Here is a 19514-nt window from a genome sequence, read left to right as displayed (position 1 = left end):
CCTCACTTTGACCATGGTTGAGTTTTTTATGGCACTAAATGGGCTCTTGGCCGTTGAAACAATACAGGAAGAAAGAGTTCAGGCAAAATACGTTATAAAAGAGAGAGATCCTCAAAGCCTGGGAAATACTCTTACTTTTCCCTGTTATAAATGGCTGAGAGGATGAGGGAAAATTTTGTCTGTTTGAAACTAGTCTATTTTAAATCAATCAATTAAATTAATCGGCTAATTAAATTTATGTTAAATTAATAGTAGTCAGCTTACTTTATTTCCCCAGTTCCCTGTAACCAGTTCATTAGTCCTCTTATTGCCAGATTAAACCCTTTGCTAACGCAACATGGTCCTCTTCCAGTGTTTCCTATCTTACACTATGGATTTTCCTCCCTCCCTCAACTTTTCTAGCACCTGCTGTACTATTTTCATATTCAGTGTCCCTCTCTCTCTCTCACTGCACCACACTGTACACTGTAAATGTCTTGCTGTTCCCATAATTCTACTCTTATTTAGCTAAAAAGTTCCTCCAAAAGATCATTTCAGAGTTTTTCATTTCCAACTTTTTCATTTTTCTCCTCTGAGCTCTTAATTAATGATTGAATTGACATGATGAAAGAAAAAAAAAACCTACATGAGCTTTATTATGCACTTGTCTTCATTAAAGTTAAATGACTCTCTCTAAAGTTATCCTTTCAATTCCCAGAGAATTAATGTTTTTCACTTCCCTAGGCTGCATTCCCTCCCCTAAATGCTGGAACTGATCACTTCTTGCCTCTTCTGGGGTTTTGTTTCTACCACAGATGTTTCATGTGCTCTTAAATAAATTTTAGCTTACTATATCTTTTAGAAAAAAATACACACAATTTACTGAGAGAAAATATTTGTTTTATTAGCCAATGAAATTTTAAATGTTTGGTTTCCATTTTCCAAATTCCTATCAGGGATTCTTAGGCAGGATGATTGACTAACCATCCATGACTACCTCTCCTCCTTCCTGAAATCTCATTGAAATGTGAGAAAACTCTAAAAACTCTGCACAACTAAATCCGTTGTACCACTGCAAAACCCAAAAGGGTATCATTAAATTATCAGAACATCAAGGATTTTCTTGACAGTATAAAAGAGATTGTTTATGAAACTCAACCAATCTTAGTCACCTGCAGTTCATGACAGATTAAAAATAAAAGGGCACCCAAGTAAGTGAGTTTACTCAGCAGAACTTTCAAAGTTTTCCAATTCCCAAAGCAGCTGGAACTGGGAGTAGGACTTGCCCTGTCAGGTGGTTGATTAATTCAAGGACTGTGGAATAGTTGTAGTAGTCTCTCAAAAAGGAATTTTCCTAGAAGATAAAACTAAGTAGAGCTCTCCAAGTAAAATGGGAGTTCTGCCCTAGGAGACTCTGTAAGGAAATTAAGTCAAGAAGAAGCTGCTATAATGGACAAAAAACAAACAAACAAACAAAAAACCCCAAACAAAAAATCTCTTGTACCTATAAATTCCCTTCTCCTTCTAAAGAAAACCCAGCCACACACAAACTTTCTCCCCATTTTAATCCTGCCCCCTATCCTTGCTCTCAGTCAGTGACCTTCACGATCAGGGTCAGAATTCACTGTGGGATAAAAAGCTTACTTTACCTGTGATTTAAAGACACCTGAATGTAACATGTTGCTACAACTGGGCTGTTAGTTAAAATTGGGAACAAACTAAAACCTCAAACAACTGAGAGAAAACAAAGGTAAGAAAGACAAGGGTAAGAAAGAGAGACAACAGAGTGAATAAATAAAGTCCCAGGGAAAGCTAAAGCAATAAAGGAAATAGAAGGTAACATCCAATATAGGATGTTTAACAACCTCAGAGATTCTAAAGGATCGCATATCTCGAAAGCAAGAACTGGCTACCATAAAATAGAAGTAACTCAGTAAACTGGGGTCTTGAGAATTAAACTGCAATAACAACAACAACAAAAAACCCAACTTCAGTGTTAATAAAGTAGAATAAGGAACAGCTGCAGAGTGACATTTGTCTTAAAGACTATATACAGAGGCATGCCTCAAAATTAGAGATGAAAATGAATGAGAGGTGAAATTATGAGAATGCAATTAAGAAATATGGAAATGGATCCATGAAATCAAATGATCATTCTAGAAGGAACAATTAAAAAGAGAAGAAAACTTATCTTCTAGAAGAAATATGTGGTGCAATGAGCAGAACTGTCTAAAAGTGACGCTAGGAATTCCCTGGCAGTCCAGTGGTTAGGTCTCCCTGCTTCCAATGCAGGGGGCACGGGTTTGATCGCTGGTCAGGGAACTAAGATCCCGCAAGCCATGCAGTGCAGCCAAAAATAAATGAATAACATAAAAAAAAATAAAAGTGACTCTAGATGTTATTATAGGTTCCCCAGACAAACTGGCTTCTTCCACTTCTCTCAGGTGTGTTGCACCAAGCTTGGCTTCCCGTAACAGGCCAAAGGCCACCCGGTGCTAGGCAGCTGGTTTCTCAGACAACTCTTGTAAACAGCTTGAACTGTTTCCAGACTACCCAGCATGATTCCAGACTACCCAGTATCAAAAGATTATTTTCTTTCCCTGAAAACACTGTCCTGCTTGCACCATAACAAAGCAGATACACAGGGGAGAGTGACCTTCAACAGGATCCCAGCCTCACACTGCAGGCCAGGAGTACCCAGGTCTCAGGACATTCTTCTGTAGGTGATGGAAGAATGGGAACCTTCTTCCTTTGCTTGTTTCTCTTCTTATTGAACCTGGACCTATGTGTTGTCCTTTTCCTCAATAAATCCTGTTCCTTAAGCCACACAAAATTATGTTGTGATGTATCATAGATGGAGACCTAGAAGGGACTCACCATGCACAACAAATTATTATTGAGTCTTCAGAGAAAAAGGCCCACCAGATATTGGTTATTTAAACATATTTTGGAAAAAGATACGATCTTCAAGGATAAAAGGAAATACCTATATTTTCATTTTTTGGATAGGTTACATTTATAGAACCAGTTAATCTTGAAATTAATGGAATTCCAAATGTATTTCAAAGAAAAATTAAAAAGGAACTCAATAGGCCAATTTTAAAATTCATGTGGAAGATAAAGGGTAACAAATAATGAAAAAATTTTTGTGTGAAAATATAATGTGTCGTGTAGTGGACACTGTGCTTTTCTACCCAGATCCCTCTTGTGGACCGAAGGACACCTTCCTCCCGCGGCTTCGAGTTCTGCCAGCAGATAGCCCCCAGTAGCCTGTCCTCTCCAGGAATGTCTCTCAGGGGAAGAAACCACTTCACCCAGAGTCTGTGTTCCTTCTAAGAGGCAGCCTGTATCCAATTACTAGTTGATGCAGGAGTATAATAGCTCAGCCATCCCACTTCAACTTGGGACATCTCTCGGGGACTGTCTCTTTCTTCAGAGCTCTCTGTGGGGTTAACTGTGGCTTAACATGATGTATCAAGCACACTTTCTCCCTCAGCCCATTCCTGCATCAGTGTCTTCCCCACAGATGCTGATCACCAGAGCACTCACTAATAAAATTCCTATATACTAATCTCCATCTCAGAGTCTGCTTCCAGAGAACCAGACTTGCCCTATCAGATGTAGATATCACAACAGCAAAAGACAGCAGTTAAGCACAGTAATACCAATATATCAATAGGCAATTGAATCAGGAAGAAATAGAAAGGTAAGAAATAGACACACACATATACTATGGTGATTTGGTATGTCACAAAGGTTATTTTTTTTTTTAACTTGGCCAGGAAATAATAGACTTTTAAATAAATGGTTGGGGACAATGATCGTCTATACATCAAAGGAAAACATAATGTAGTCAATTTTCAACTTTATATAATGCACAGGAACAAATTACACATAAGTTAAAGATGTAAACATAAAAATCAAAGTATGAAAATACCTAGAATTAAGCATCAGACAATATTTTATAAGCTTGAATGGGATGCGGGTGTTAGTATAAAGCTTCCCAGACAAAACACAAAATTCAAAGGTCATTTTAAAAAATGATTGTCAGATTTTAAATTTTAAATTTTTTACCTTTGCATTTTGACATAATTTCAGACACACACAAAGTTGCGAAAGTAATACAAAATATTACCACATATGGTTCCCCCATGCTGAAGAAAAATTGTATAAGAAATATTTAGTATGTTTGTTTTTCACGAAGATATGATTTAGCAGTTGTGAAACTACTTTATTTGTATTCTAGGACTGAGTAAATACATAAATATATTGTAGATAATGAAAACCAAGTTCCTCACAGTCAGAGAAAAAGTTTATTCTAGTGAGAACACTAGAATAAATGCTGTGGTAATTGGTGGTATTAGTAATAATTCGTGATTATAGATAGATAACCACCCAGGCCTGGATTTCTCCATGGGGCTCAATTCTTCAAAATTAGATTTCATTCCATTTCTGTTATCTTGATTCCGTATATTCCCACCTTTCCCCAATTTCAATTATTTCCATAACTAATTTAAATGTGTTTGTAAGCTTGAATCTTCCCTTAGAAATTTCTCCTTGCTAACTCAAAGGAATCTCTAACATTTGAAATCAAATGCAAAGTAATAAAGTGAAATAAAATATTCTAGACAATGTATATGAGAGAAAAACTGCCTTCCCTAGTCTCACAAAAGTGTCTCATAATAAAAATTATCGAGCTTCCCTGATGGCACAGTGGTTGAGAGTCCGCCTGCTGATGCAGGGGACACGGGTTCGTGCCCCGATCCTGGAGGATCCCACATGCCGCGGAGTGGCTGGGCCCGTGAGCCATGGCCACTGAGCCTGCACGTCCGGAGCCTGTGCTCCTTGACGGGAGAGGCCACAATGGTGATAGGCTCGCATACCGCAAAAAAAAAAAAAAAAAAAATCAGCTGTGTCCTTAAGGATAGATTAATTTTTAACTTTTCCATCTGGATTGGATTAATTTTCCTTTACTAACATAGCTTTGACCTCACGTTTGTACCATGTGATTACACCTGTCTAACTTTTTAGAAGTGTGGGTCCAATCAAATCCTCTTTGTGTAAATTCAAATTAAAGACAAAGAAACTAAGAATCAGAGCGTGGGGACTGCGAGAAGCAGTACTTGGAGATATGGACTTTGGGGTTATGGTGGCCATTTTGACCCATGTGCACCAATGAGGCTTGCAGTAACACTGTTGGTACAGAAGACAGAAGTGGCACAGGAGACCATGCATTTGCAGAGAGCGTAAGTAGCTAGAAAGTTTATATATTTACTTGTTAACTTTTCATGTCTGGTAAGGTCTGACTATATCTATAGTTAAGTTTAACTAAATGCTCGTAATTCTTTAATATAGAATGCCCTCCTTGCTTAAGCTACCTTGGGTAGGTTTTTGTTTGTTGCAATTAAACAATTGTCTGTTAAAATTGTTAAAAAGCTAATTAAAATTGTTAAAATTGAAGTAGGGTAATGAAAAGTAGGGTAATGAAAGAAGTCACTGCAATGTGGATCTTTAGTAAATAATAGTATTTACTATTAATTTAAACCATGTATAAATACATTTATAAGTAATAGTTTAAACCATGTGTAAATTCATTTATAATATACAAAACGGAACAAAAAGTTATCATATTGCTGGTAAAGTAACAAGAATGAAGTCTCTGTACTGATGTTTCCTCCATAGTTTGTTGTGGAATTTATTTCTTGATAGGTATTCTATGTTCGTTCAGACTTTAACCTAGATGTTTTTAATAAAGAAAGAATATAAAAAGAAGTGCTTCAAGGATTTGGAAGTTGAAAAGAGACATATATATATATATATATATATATATATATATATATATATATATATATATGAACATGATCTTCAATGGTCCTAGCATATCCGAAAAAATTTGTGTTCAATATAATTCTCTAATGTATGCTGATAACCTGGAATCAAAGAGCTGAGAAATACTAAGCTGAATCTAGTATTATAAGAAGGAAATCATCAATAATAATAGTATTAAAAGGTACCCTTTCCAGAATTCAGGGGAAAAAATTCTCCCCTTCCCTTAAAAAATAATTAGGATGCTTCGGAATGTTCTGCATTTCCCTGATCAAAAGCATTTTAAGCAAAACTAGCTCGATCTGAGGAACTAAAATATAAGCAAGTACGATCTGAGCAACTAAAATATAAGCAAGTATCGAATAATTGAGGAGAAGCTTAGTAGAGTTAGGGAGTTATTTCTCTCAAGAATCATTTTAGAAGACCTGAAGCATGCAGACAGTGACAATCTATTAATTTTCCTCATAAGCTGCCTTATTTTTTCCACTTAGTGGTCAGCAAATGCAAAGCCAACTACCAAACACTCAACTTTGAATATTCACTAATCAATAGACAATTATCTCTGACTGAGGCCAGGATGAAAACAACACAAGAAATAAACCACTATCTCACCCTTACTCCATTCTTCACTGTATCTGCACTCTCTCCTGGTATGAGCATTCTAAGCATTTAGTGATAATTTTTTGAAACACACACACACACACACACACACACACACACACTTCCATATAAAATTATCTTCTCAGAATATTTCACAAGGAAAACTCACTTTTCCATTGTGGCCAACCTATAAACTCAAAGTCAATACAATAAGCAATTCAGACTAGCAATAAAACTAACATATAGTATAAAATTACATTGATTTTGTGCTAGATTTTTACATTTTTTGTTACAAAAATTAACATATGCATTCTTATCCTCATTTTACAGATGAGGAAACAGAAGTTCTAAGAAATTAAATCTTATCCAAGGTAACATAATTAGATACTAAGTGATTAATCCATCTTAAAACAACCCTTTGAAACATTAACCACTTTTGCCTCTGTCCATGAGATAATGTAGAAGTATATTGCTTTAGGTATTTTGCTAGCAGTATTTTTTTAGATGGATCTATCAATTGGTATAAAGCAGTAAAGAAGGAAAAATAAATTATATCTATATTCATTTTACAAATATGAACCGTAAGCTTAACTATCATTCTACAGAAATGCATTCTTTATCATTCTGATATTATTACAGGTTGTCCATTTTAGAATGACAAGGTAGGCTGTCAATCTGTCTGAAGTTTACCTTCCCTAAAATATGATCATGTCATTTTCATGCTAATTTTTACATAAATTAGACTGTACTTTTCACTCATGTTTTTGTGCTGCCTCATATCCACAACCCACAAAAACATATTAGTGTCTCAGAAATACTTGAGTAAAACATAAAATGAGTAACGAAAGGTGTAACATGAATTATACAACTCAGACAATTGTCTCAAATTACATCAAGCATGAGAATCTGGTATGAAAAAATAAATTTGTTAATATAGTGACAAATGTACAAATGTGAGTATTTGTATAAGCACCTGTATCAGAAAATTACAATCAAGATATCTGAGAGTAAATATCTGAACATAGGATACTATTAGATGGGAGAGTCAGCTGAACAGCTTTGGCATAGAGCCAGTGAAGTCTCCATAATTAAAAGTAAAAAAAAAAAAAAGGAAAACCTAGAGGGTTTTTTCCCCTGAATTAGTAGAAAAATACAATTCAGCAAAAAAATAATTAATTTTAAAGATAAAGACAGAGAAGAAACAAAAACTATAATTATAGCACTCAAAATTGTAGTCCTGAGACTTAAGTATAAATCACAGTATGACAAGATATTTGCAAAATCAGGTAGAAAATTAAGAATTAATGTTCTGTTCAAAGAGAAAACTGAAAAAGTTATTGTAAAAATTCTCCCATTAAATGATGTTGGTTATCACATAGTGGTAATGAAGTGCATTACAGAAGAGCAATTATTATCACAAGATCACTCCATCAGATAGTTTTGTTTATAGCTGTGCAAAAACCCCTGAGGTACAGAATATGACTCTGCTCTTAGAACATATGTGGTACCTATATCAAGGAGATGGTCCTGGTTAGTATTTGTTTGATCTGCTACTAAAACCCAAACCACTGGGAAAGAGGTATTTCATTTCGTTCACATATTTTATGTACCATAACTTAGCTGGAGAAGGAGGCATTAATGCCAGTAGTAATGGAGAGTTATCAATAAGTGTGCCAAGTGAGGGCATTTCTGTGTGAAGAGAAGATGCTGACTATGAATACTGTCAACTAAAAAAATGCATAACCTAAAATTTGAGAATTATGTTTTATTTGGCAGACAAAACCAAGGGCTTAAGCCTGGGACTCAGCCTCTCAGAGAGCTCTGAGGACTGATCCAAAGAGGTGAGGGAGGAGCCAGGATATGTAGGAGTTTTTGCAACAAAGACCAGGTAGTCAGAACTTCAAAAGACTACTGTGAATTAAAGAAAACCAGACATCTAAGGGATTTAGCACTTTTTCTAGTACGGAAGATGCAAGAGTCTGGGCTCAGTGAAATCATTCCTTTGATATGCACCTTAGCTATCTGGGGTCAGTATCCTGTTCTTTCCCATCCTGAGTTCCCCCATGGCTCACCACAGGGGAGAGGCTGCAATGGCTTGCTTGATGGCTGCAACATCTTTTGTTTACTGATATGGCAGGCAACATTTTTCATTAGCAATACCAATCCACACAGAGTCTTATTCAGAGACAATGGTTGAGAGTCAAAATTAGATTTTTGGATCATAATTTGGTGATGAAAGAAATGGTAAATATCTTAAATTTGTTCAAAGCGTATTCTCTGGGTCTACATCTTTTCAACATGCTGAGTGAGGAAGTGGGCAGCAAATGCAAACCTAACTTCCCATATGAAGGCTACTGCACTTCAAAGTGAAAGATGCTCATCCAAATTTAAAGAATGAAATATAAGGTAAAATTATTGCTTAATGAATGATTCTAATATCGAAAGTTAAAGTGTCCTTTGAATTTATGTGGCTTGCTCGGGTGGCACAGGTTAGTGATATACTCAGCATGTTGCAGGGTCCAAGTCTGTTATTTAAGCATCACAGTATTATTTTTATTATTGGAGATAAAAGAATGGTACATCTTAAGAAAAAAGTCCATCTCAGGGTGTATTAGTCAGAGTTCTCCATAGAAACAGAAACAATAGGAGTTCTATCTATCAAGAAAGATTGATTTCTTATGAGGAATTAACTCACATAACTATGGAGGCTGAGAAGTCCCACATCCTGTCATCTGCAAGTCTGCAAGCTGGAGACCCAGAAAAGTCTGTGGTGTAATTTAGTCTGAGTCTGAAGGCCTGAGAACGAGGGGAGCTCAGAGTGTAAATCCCCATCTGAAGGCAGGAGAAAATGAGATGAAATGTCCCAGCTCATCAGTGAGGCAGAAGAAAGGGGCAAAGTCCTCCTTCCTCCACCTTTTGTTCTGTTAAGGCCCTCAACGGACTGGGGGATGCCCAGCCACACTCTGTGTTACTGAGTTCAAATGCTAAACTCATCCAGAACCCCACTGACAAGACACACGAAGAAATACTGTTTAACCTGGGCACCCCTTCATCCAGTCAAGTTGACACATAAAAGTAACTATCACAGAGGATAAGTAAATAGATTGCTGAAAATTTTATTTAATTTTCCTTCACGCTTTATTATTTTCTTCACTCACTGAAAATACATTATTAGACATGTTTTAACATTTATACCCAAATGATACTACGATATCCTGTTGAGTGCGGGATCCTCCCAAGGAGCAGACTAGGAATTCACTTGCCGTTATCCTTTGTGCTGAACTAATCAACCTAGGAGCTTGCAACTGAACCGTACTTACCAACTTGGCATCCAGGGAGAGGCACTGAAAGAAGCTGTTGATTTCATTAGAATCCAACTATCCAGAACTACCTGACAGAAGCATCACATTCTGGATGCCTTTCCCAATGATCTGCAACTGTAATTTAAGACTATTTCACTTACTGGGAAATGCAAGCAGAAATGCAAGCAGAACCTGATTCATGGCTCAAAACTCTCCATCCCCAAAACAGAAAATAATGCTTATTTTTCTGTACTTGTACAGTAGAGAGAGAATCCCTATAGCTGGTAATGTACTCACTTTGTAATTTTAGATTAACCAATTCGGAAGAGAGACTATGGGAGCTTCAGAGTCTTTACCTATAAATGAGCAATTCCTTCCTAGAAAGGGCTTTAGTAGGATAAGTTAAAAGTGTAAAAACCACTCAAAGTATCTTATGATAAAGAAATAATATAGGGCCTCCCTGGTGGCGCAGTGGTTGAGAGTCCGCCTGCCGATGCAGGGGATACGGGTTCGTGCCCCGGTCTGGGAGGATCCCATATGCCGCGGAGCGGCTGGGCCCGTGAGCCATGGCCGCTGAGCCTGTGCGTCCGGAGCCTGTGCTCCGCGACGGGAGAGGCCACAACAGTGAGAGGCCCGCGTACAGCAAAAAAAAAAAAAAAAAAATATAAATGACAAAATAAGCCAGCATATTTGGGCTGGAAATGTTCTTATACATCATCTATTGATTTCTTTTAGAGGTCCAGAGGGTTTAATCTCTTACCCTGGAACACACAATTAGATAAAGGCAAATCATAGACTGTAACTCAGTGTTTTGGTCTGTCTCAGAGTTCAACGCTCATTCTCCCTTGCTCTGCAATACTTCTTTGTGTTTTCTTTCATTTAGACTGCCCTTCAAATGTACAACAGATATTTTGCTGAAGATGCTGTGTAAATTCACTTAATGTAATACTAATCATGTTGTACATATATGAGACTAAACTTTACACAAAAAAAAACCCTATCTTGAAGTCTAAGGTAATAGAAATAATCATGTAACCTCTCTGAATTATGAGTTTGATTTTCATATATCAGTACTGTCTATATTTCAAGGTGTCTTGACCCTGCTGCATTTTCTTGTTTTCAAACAGTCCATGTTTATTATTCTCATTTTTGCTGCATTTACCATTTGCATTAGTTTCCTAGGACTGCTGTAAAAATTAGCACATACTCAGTGCCTTAAAACAACAGACATGTATTTTCTCATGTCCTGGAGGCTAGAAGTCTGAAAAATCAGGGTATTGGCAGGGCCACACCTTGTCCGAATGATCTGAGGTAGAAATCTCTTCCATGCCTTTCTCCTCGCTTTTGGCGGTTGCTGACAATCCCTGGTATCTGCCTCCATCTTCCCCTGGCATTCTCTTCTCTATGTGTGTCTATATCTCCATATCTGTACCTCTCCATCTCCCCTGCTTATATGGACCGCAGTCATTGTACTAGAGCCCACCCTAATTCAGTATGATCCATCTTAACTTGATTACAACTGCATAAACCCTATTTCCAAACAAGGTCATATTCACAGGTGTCAGGGGGCAGGGATTAGGACTTCAACATATTTCTCTGGGAGACATAATTCAACCCACATTGTTTTGCGGCATTTGCTATTGCCTATGTCTTCCTTCTGGAATGTTTCTTGACCACTACCTCTCTTCAAGGAGGCCCTCTCTTGGTCTCTTGGAAAAAGAAGAGTGTTTGTATAGAAGTTAAAGCAGTGGTTCTCAACCAGGAGTTATTTTGTTTCACAGGACATGTTTGCCAATATGTGGAGAAATTTTTGTTTGTCACAACTGGGAAGTGGGGGAGTTGCTACCGGCATCCACTGGGCAAGAATGCTTCTAAACACTCTTCAACGCACAAGGCACCCCCCCATCCCCACAATAAGGAACTGTGGTCCCTAATGTTAATAGCACCAAGATTGAGAAACCCAGATCCAGAGGTTTCACAGAGCTGTTAAAAAATACATTCACTTAGGATTCCTATTTCATGTCTTCATTAGAATACACATTGTTGAGCTGAGGTTGGTGATGGGAATTTGGAGACACAGACCTGGGACTGGTTGGACAGGACCTCACCTCACAGCTTGGCCTTACTACTCTACTGGTTATTAAGAACAGATGACAGAACCACCACGGAAACATTAAAAAATGACAAAAACTCAGGTTCCACACTTTGATCTTTTGAATCAAAATTGATAATGGATTGTAGAAATCTACTGTTATGAAGTTTACAGTCTACTAGAGTAAGTCAGGGAGTAGAAAACACACAGGCATAATGTTGTTTTTCTACTATAGAAAAGGAAATAGCCTCGGGGAACCCACCCATAAAAAAGAACAATGGGAATATAGTCCTCAGATAACTAAAAGGGATAATTAAGGAAAACACTTATTATTTTATTTTATTGTAGGTTAAGTCAGAAGTAAACATGTCTCCATTTTTAGAGAGGATCAATGACTAGAAGAGGTGTGTGAAGAATGAACACAGGGAACCATCATCTCAGCATAATTCTCCACTGTGTCTCCTAGACAATGGAGCTCTGGGCACCATGCTCACTTGAATACTTCCTGAGCATCCCATGGCCTTGAAACATGGCCCTTGAGCCAGGAAGTCTGCTTCGATTGGTGCTAACCTCTGTTGTGAGGTAACTGCCTAACATCTCAAGCCAAAACTAGTAAGAGCGGTGCCTAGAAAATATTGGGTGCTCAATAAATGTGTTAAATGAATTAATAAATAAAGAAATGCTCCAAAGTATAAGGAAAAACTTATCTGATCTTAGCTGTCCTCCAGAACAACCTAGCATGTTAACCTAGCATGTAACAAACAATATGCCATGTTAGCAAAAGTGATATGGTTCCCTCAATTCTGCAAAAACTAGAATAAAGAGGAAAGTCTAAGAATTGGATAATATTATAACTGGGATGTTGAACAAGCATGATGAGTTAAATGCAATAAAATGAAAATATATTATTGTTTTTAACTATCTTTTTAAAATGAATTAGCTTACTCTAAGTCACAATGCACCATCACTATCTGCTAATGAGAAAGCCCAATCTTCTGTTCTGTCAGAACGTTGAACTTGGCCAACTCAGACAGTACTGCTCACCAGACCTTTCCTTTCTCTGTTCTACTTTCCCTTTCTTGCAAATAAGGGCTTTGGTCCACTGTGGATTGAGGGAGGAGGGTATATGCCTCTCTTGACAAGGAGAGTGAGTGACTAACCAAGTAGTGCTGCAGAGGCTGCCAGATATTTAAGCCTTTCTTTCTTGGGTACTTTCCTTGGTCCTTCAGATGCGCCCTCCTCCCTTCCACTGGGCCACAGCAACTGGGAAATACACCTTTTTTTTTATCAGTCAGCTGCTACCAATTTAGCCTCATGTTTGTCTCCTGGATTTACTCCACACAGAAGTCTCCCTGTTAAAATCCCCACCACTACCCCAGGCATTGTAAAAGGCAAGGTTGGAAAGGACTCCAAGTCATCTCACTCTTTCAACTCTGGACCTTGGGAGAATTTATGGGAAAAACTCATGCATTCTTTAAGATGCTGGTTTCAGTCTTTGGTGAGGGCACAGTTTGCACTGACATTCCAAATCTTTCTTTCTTTCTCTCCCTCTCTCTCTATATCTCCCCCCGCCGCTTCTTCCTCCCCACCCCCAAATGCTTCAGGCCTATAGCTACTGTCTCTCTCCTTAAGATAACCCAGACTTGTGTCAGACACTATCTACTGAGTAACCTAACTGCAGAGACTGGTTTCTTTGAGGCTGCCTGTCCTCAACTTGAGAGCAGAAGGCAGTAGCCCCCTCCTCATTCTTAACAGGGCGGACCCAAGAGAGTGGGTGGCAACTCTTCACATATCCACAATTATGTGTTTCACCTCTCAACCCATTTCTATCTTCCTTGTGAATTTGACAGTTCTCTATCTTGACACCTCTTGAGAAATGTCTACTCAGCAGCTAGCACATTACTTTGAAATTCCACATCTATTGGATCCAGTTGACTCAACTGAAACTGAGAAACAAAGAGGCCATTTGTATGAGGATTACATCCCGTTAATTGCACCTTCTTTTTTTCCAATAGTACATAGTAATTTAGTAATTGGTAAATGGCTATATTCAGGTTTCCCCCTCATTTTAGTGTTTAATTTAGAGTAATAATTAAATGAAAAGGTGTGTTAACTTCTAATCACAGCTATGTAAGTTTTTGCATGGCCAAGACACCATGTCTTGATGCCTAGACAGATTTAATTACTTAGTCTCTTGGGTGAAATAGCTGCTAGAATGCTCAACTAGCAAATAGAAATCCATAAAATGAAAGTAAAAAATATTACCAAAAATCTAAAATAAGTTTTAGCTTTGAACTCAGGTAGCCCATCTACTAATTCAAATAACTTAGTAAAATGAGACACTGGCAGCATTACATTTAGCAGCCACAGTGATGTTAAAATGTAAATTGTATTAGAATTGGCCTTACTAATCCTCCAATGTCTTCCACCTGTATGTAAAGTGAAAGCCTAGGTCCTTACCACAGCCTGTAAGGCTCTAATGTGATCTGGCCTCTGCCTACATCCAGACTTTTTTCCTCTCACCCCCCCCCCTTTAAATCACTATCTTCCAGACACACTAGCTTTTTACATGCCTCTTTAGCTTGTTGCTGTTTAGGGCCTTTGCATATTATGATGTCTCTGTGCCAGTGGTTCTTACCTGGGAGCAAGTTTGCCCTCCATGGGACCTTTGTCAATGTCTAGAGGCATCTTGGTTGTAACAACTGGAGTGGGATAGTGCTATCAGCAACTCTGGGTAGATGCTAGGGATGCTGCTAAACATCCTACAATCCCAGAATAATCCCCATAACAAATTATCATCTGCCCTCAAATGTTAATAGTGTCAAGATGGAGAAACCCTTCTTCTCTGTTAGCAGTGATCCACCTGAATACATCCCCATGGCTTCTCCTCCTTTTCATTCTCAGCTCAAAGCTTCAGAGAAACAAACATCCTTTCTACCACCCAGGCTAACATAGCCCAGGCCCCACCCCACACATTCTTAGGTCACCACCATATCTTGCTTATTATGAAGTTTATTGTTTTATTGTCTTTATTCTTCCAGTCTCTGACTCTAGCAGGAGATTCCTTGTTCTACACATTCACTGCAATATACCCTGCATCTGAGCAGTGTCAGGCACACAGAGATCTCCATTAGATATGAGTTAGATTAGTGAGACAGAGAAAAAAGTGCGTAAGAGAGAGTTAACAAATAGCTAAAACTTTTTAAAAGATTTTTTTTTCCTGAAACACGTTGCTGGGCCAAAAAAAAAAAAAAGTGGAAAAAGAGTTCAGGAATTGACTTATAAAAACAGCAAGTGTTTTCAGATGCAATGGATTAGCATCATCTGATGTTTTAAAGCTCAGGTAAGTCAGAAGAGAGTTAGAGCAGAACACACTAATTTTTCAGTAAAAATAACATGTTCATACAGTGGCAACTCACACTTCCATGGAAGTAACTTAGCACTGCAGTGAATGAGTGGCAAAGTGGAGAAAGGCTGTGAGGTCCCTCAGGAGGAAGGAGAAGAACCACTTAGAGAACACTACAAGAGCTGAGGATTATACTTTCAGTTTCTTGGAATTTAGCCAGTCCCTTTGCTATAAATTATTGTCAGATCAGTGGTTTATAGGTGCTAGATTTCTCAAAGCACACCAGATGAATTTCTCCTTTCTTTTTGGGTGCCTGAAAAGTAAAGATGGCATTCTTACTCCCCACTGGTTTGACGCTCAGTCTTCAATTTCTGTTGATCAACACAGGAGGGAAGAGGACATTCCATTATGCAATTGAAATGCTAGTGAAATGTGATCATTTTTTAAATCATTATCCATGCAGGTCTGACTTTTAAGGCAGCAAGATTTTCCAATTTCCAAAACAATGGGTATGCAGGGGTGTGGAGTGGGATAGGGAGAAAACACCAGAAGGAGTGAATAGGTTAAATCTATAGCTTATGAAAGTATCCTGATTCACCCCAGTTTTACCTTCAGTCAAGGGGTAGATGCTGTACAGATCAATGATGGGAATCTGTGAACCTCTCAAATTAAGTTTAAAATAATGTTTATGTGCATTTATGTTTGGTTCTCAGAAGACTCTCCACTACTTTATTGGAAGTTCTAACATTTTCTTTCTTTAGGTATTCTGCACTTGGGGAATATTCCCTATTTGGTGACACAGCGATCAATTACAAAATTAGTATAAACAGGGACTTATTTCGATGGTACGTTATTCACATGTTCCATTTTTAGAAAGTACAAAGATCTAGTAAAGAAGCCTGTGACTCACCAAAAGCCACATGGAATCTTTGGGCTGGTGATAAAACTATTCCTGAGCATCCTGTTACATCATCTGAGAAGAGAAGTGAAGAGAAGAGGGCAAGTGTTGTCTCCTTAGGGCAGGAATTCCAGCAAGCAAAATAAAGGAATTTATCTGATGCTATCTATAATTAGAGTTTATGGGAAGGAGTTAGGAGAAATATGGAAAAAAAGAGGACTACTTCAGAAGGGAATGATGAACGAAGCATGGTAAAGCAGGACAAACCTGGGAAATTCTGGACTTTTCACAACTGAGCAGTTAATAGACTGTAGAGTCTGAACTTGGAGAAGTAGAAGACAACCAGTGTGGAACTTTCTCCTCCTTCTGTCTCATCCCATATTCGTTTGTCACATTTAGGAAAGGAGCTTAGGTTTTATCTTCCTTCACTATGTTTGAAACTTGTGACAGGTGAGGAGGGATGGCAGTGATCAGAATATTGCCAAGTAAATTTGTAATAAGTGGAAAACGCTAATAAAGAAAAATGCTAGAATTTCTGCATCTACCTGGACAAGGGATTATTTATATTAACTTTGCCATTTGCTTTACTTCACATAGAAATATACAGTACTTGCACAAAATTATCCCATACCTGGGATAGGGGTGAAATGGAGATGAAAATACTTTGTTACTTGGCAATCCTTACTTCCAGGAACCAAGTGAAGTTTCTATGGGTACTGGACTTCCATCTCTACGACAAAAGTTTTACAGATAGCCAAATTCCTTTAGTGACTAATCTTTGACTTTTCACATCAAAAATAGATGATCCCTTTCCATAGAAAGATGTGTGAGTGGATCATATCTCTCTCTTTGAGGCTGAAAATTTACTACAAAGGTGATAAAAATGCTGATTGTATGTATTTATGTCGAGATGGAAAGGTAAAACAGGAATGTTCAAAGAAGAAAAACCAATGACTGGGTTGGATTTCACATCAAGAAAAACAAGAGATCCAAACATGCTTTCTGTCTTTAAGAGCATGTGGCAGCCACACCCACATATTAAACAATAACTAATGTGTTATAAGAAATATAGCTAGTAAAAAAAAAGATTTGATAATGAAGTCCTGAGTTACGTGAAAATAATTAAAAAGTATGATGAATAATTCTTTGTGAAAACTCTATAAGCAGTTCTGGGGCATCCGTCAGAGGAAGGACAGATGAGGACATAAAATCAACCCAATGAGCCTGTTTCTTGGATGCAGAGGAGTGTCTCCCAAGTTGCATTTATAGTGCTTGAGGGCATAGCAAATAAATGTGTTCTTTTCTTTGATGTTCACATCTGTAGCTGTGTTATTCCACTTCAACCTTGGCACAGACAGCCATGAAGCTATCCTAGGCACTAACAGTGATCCCTCTGAGAGCCTGGCATAGCTCCCCATAAGAAAGCTCTCTACCTGCATATATGTATGGCAGGTAGTCACCTATAGTCTAAAACTTGAGAGGTACTCAAAATCTTCATCATATTTTCCCCTATCACCATAGTGCTGCTAAGCTTTAAAATACCAGTAGTCAATTCTTTCTGTACAAATTTTCGGAAGCTTCTTAATAGTAAAGTTAATTATGCTAGTACAAATATTGATCCTAGCACCTTGTTAGCTAGCTAACTGGTAGCAGAGCTTTTAAGTTTTATTTTGTGTTATTTTATTTTTCTGACTAATTCCCTGTCATACAGTGAAAGGGATAAGCACAGACAGCTTCTGATGCAGAGTTAAGGAAGGGAAAAACAAGTAGGAAAAATTCTGTTCATCAGGTTCTGACTAGGATGGTAGAAACCCAAAACATGAAATACAAAGTACCTGATTAGGGGAGGTCCAAAGAAATTAGGGTGACAATTCAAAATATTTTTCTGGCTGTGTTTTCAGGTGATTTTTAGGGTTCTTTATCTTCTCTGAATGTTTCCACACATCGACTGTTACGTCAGGCTCATCTTTTCCTTAGAGACTTCAATCCTGCAGTATTGAAACCGTTTAGTACTGGTTTTTCTCTAGGCCAACTGCATAGTGATCAGTGTGGCATCTCCCTTCACCACCATTATGAAAAGTTCTCTCTTTTGAGTTACAGCCTTTATTTCCTGAATTACACACATCTCCCTCTTCAATGGTTTATTCCCATTGCTTCCTAGAAAAAGCACTTAGGATGTAAATTTTTGGAGACTTTGTAAATTGACTAGCAGTTTGACTGAGGATAGAATTTTAGGTAGAATTAACTTGTCCTTTAAATTTGAAAGTAATGTTTCATTAGAGTCAAGTTTCTAGTGCTGTGCAAAAAATTTAATTTGATTTTTATTCTTATTGCTTTTCAGGTAATGAGGGTTTTCTCCCCCTCTCTGGAAACTTTGATAATCTCTTATTGTCTTGTTTTTAGAATGTTACAGTAATATGTGTTGGTATGAGTCTGCTCTACTGTCATAAGCTTGGGCACTTGGTAGGCGTTTTTAATCAGCAAACTGTTATTTTCAGTTTTCAGTACTTCTCTTGAATTGTTCATAATTTCCTACCCTCTGTGTTCTCTGTTCTCATCAACAGAAGCTTTCTATATTTGGATTTTGACTTTGCGGCTGATTCTCTAACTTTATTACCTTACCATTCCTATTATCTTTTTATTTTTGCTGTTATTTTTCTACTTTTTGGTAGATTTCTGAAACTTTATTTTCCAAAATTTCTATTAGCTTTTTCATCTTTAATATTATATTTTTAATTTCTAAGAATTGAGGAAAGAAAAGAGAGTTGTTTTATATTACTTTATGAATACCCTGGTTTGTAATTTCAGTTCTTTTTAATGAAGGGATTTAATATTAATGTTAATTATGGAAGTAATTTATCTTTTCTTATCTGTGTGTATGAATTTTTTCCTACTGCCTTCATTTTTTCCTCCTACTTCGGTTTTCCTCCTTTTTGTTTGTTTTGTTTGCATGCTATAGGCTTATTTTAAGTATCCAGTGATTCTTAACTGTCTGTTCTTATTTAAGAGTAAAATATCAGAAAGTTATTTGGAGGCAGGTTTTTTCAGTGCTTGGATTTACTGCAGGATGACCTGGATGGGCCATTTATTTGGGTAATCCCCAATTGAAAGATTTATTATTACTGTTTTCTTAACTGGATCAGTTTCTCCATAAACACTCAATTTCTTCCTTGGGAGGAAAAAACTTAGCTACCAGAATTTTCTTGAATCCCAGTAGGAAATAGGGGAGTGAGGTGTTTATCTTCTAAGAAGAAAACTTTCAATTAATCCCTCTGTTTTCAGTATGTTACTTCAGGCCTCACGTGTGCTTGGTGTCCACAAATCTGGTTCTCTCTCATTTAATTTTTATCTTCCAATGGTTTGAGAGTGGAGCCATTACCCAAGCTGAATTTTTATACAAATATTCAACCAATTCTACTCTCTCAACCCCATATTGCACCCTCCCTTTTAGACCTATATCCAAGGTGAGTT

Source organism: Mesoplodon mirus (genome assembly GCF_964341445.2).
Source record: "Mesoplodon mirus genome assembly, chromosome: 9".
Classification (NCBI taxonomy): Eukaryota; Metazoa; Chordata; class Mammalia; order Artiodactyla; family Ziphiidae; genus Mesoplodon; species Mesoplodon mirus.
Note: the sequence above shows the minus strand (reverse complement) of the source record.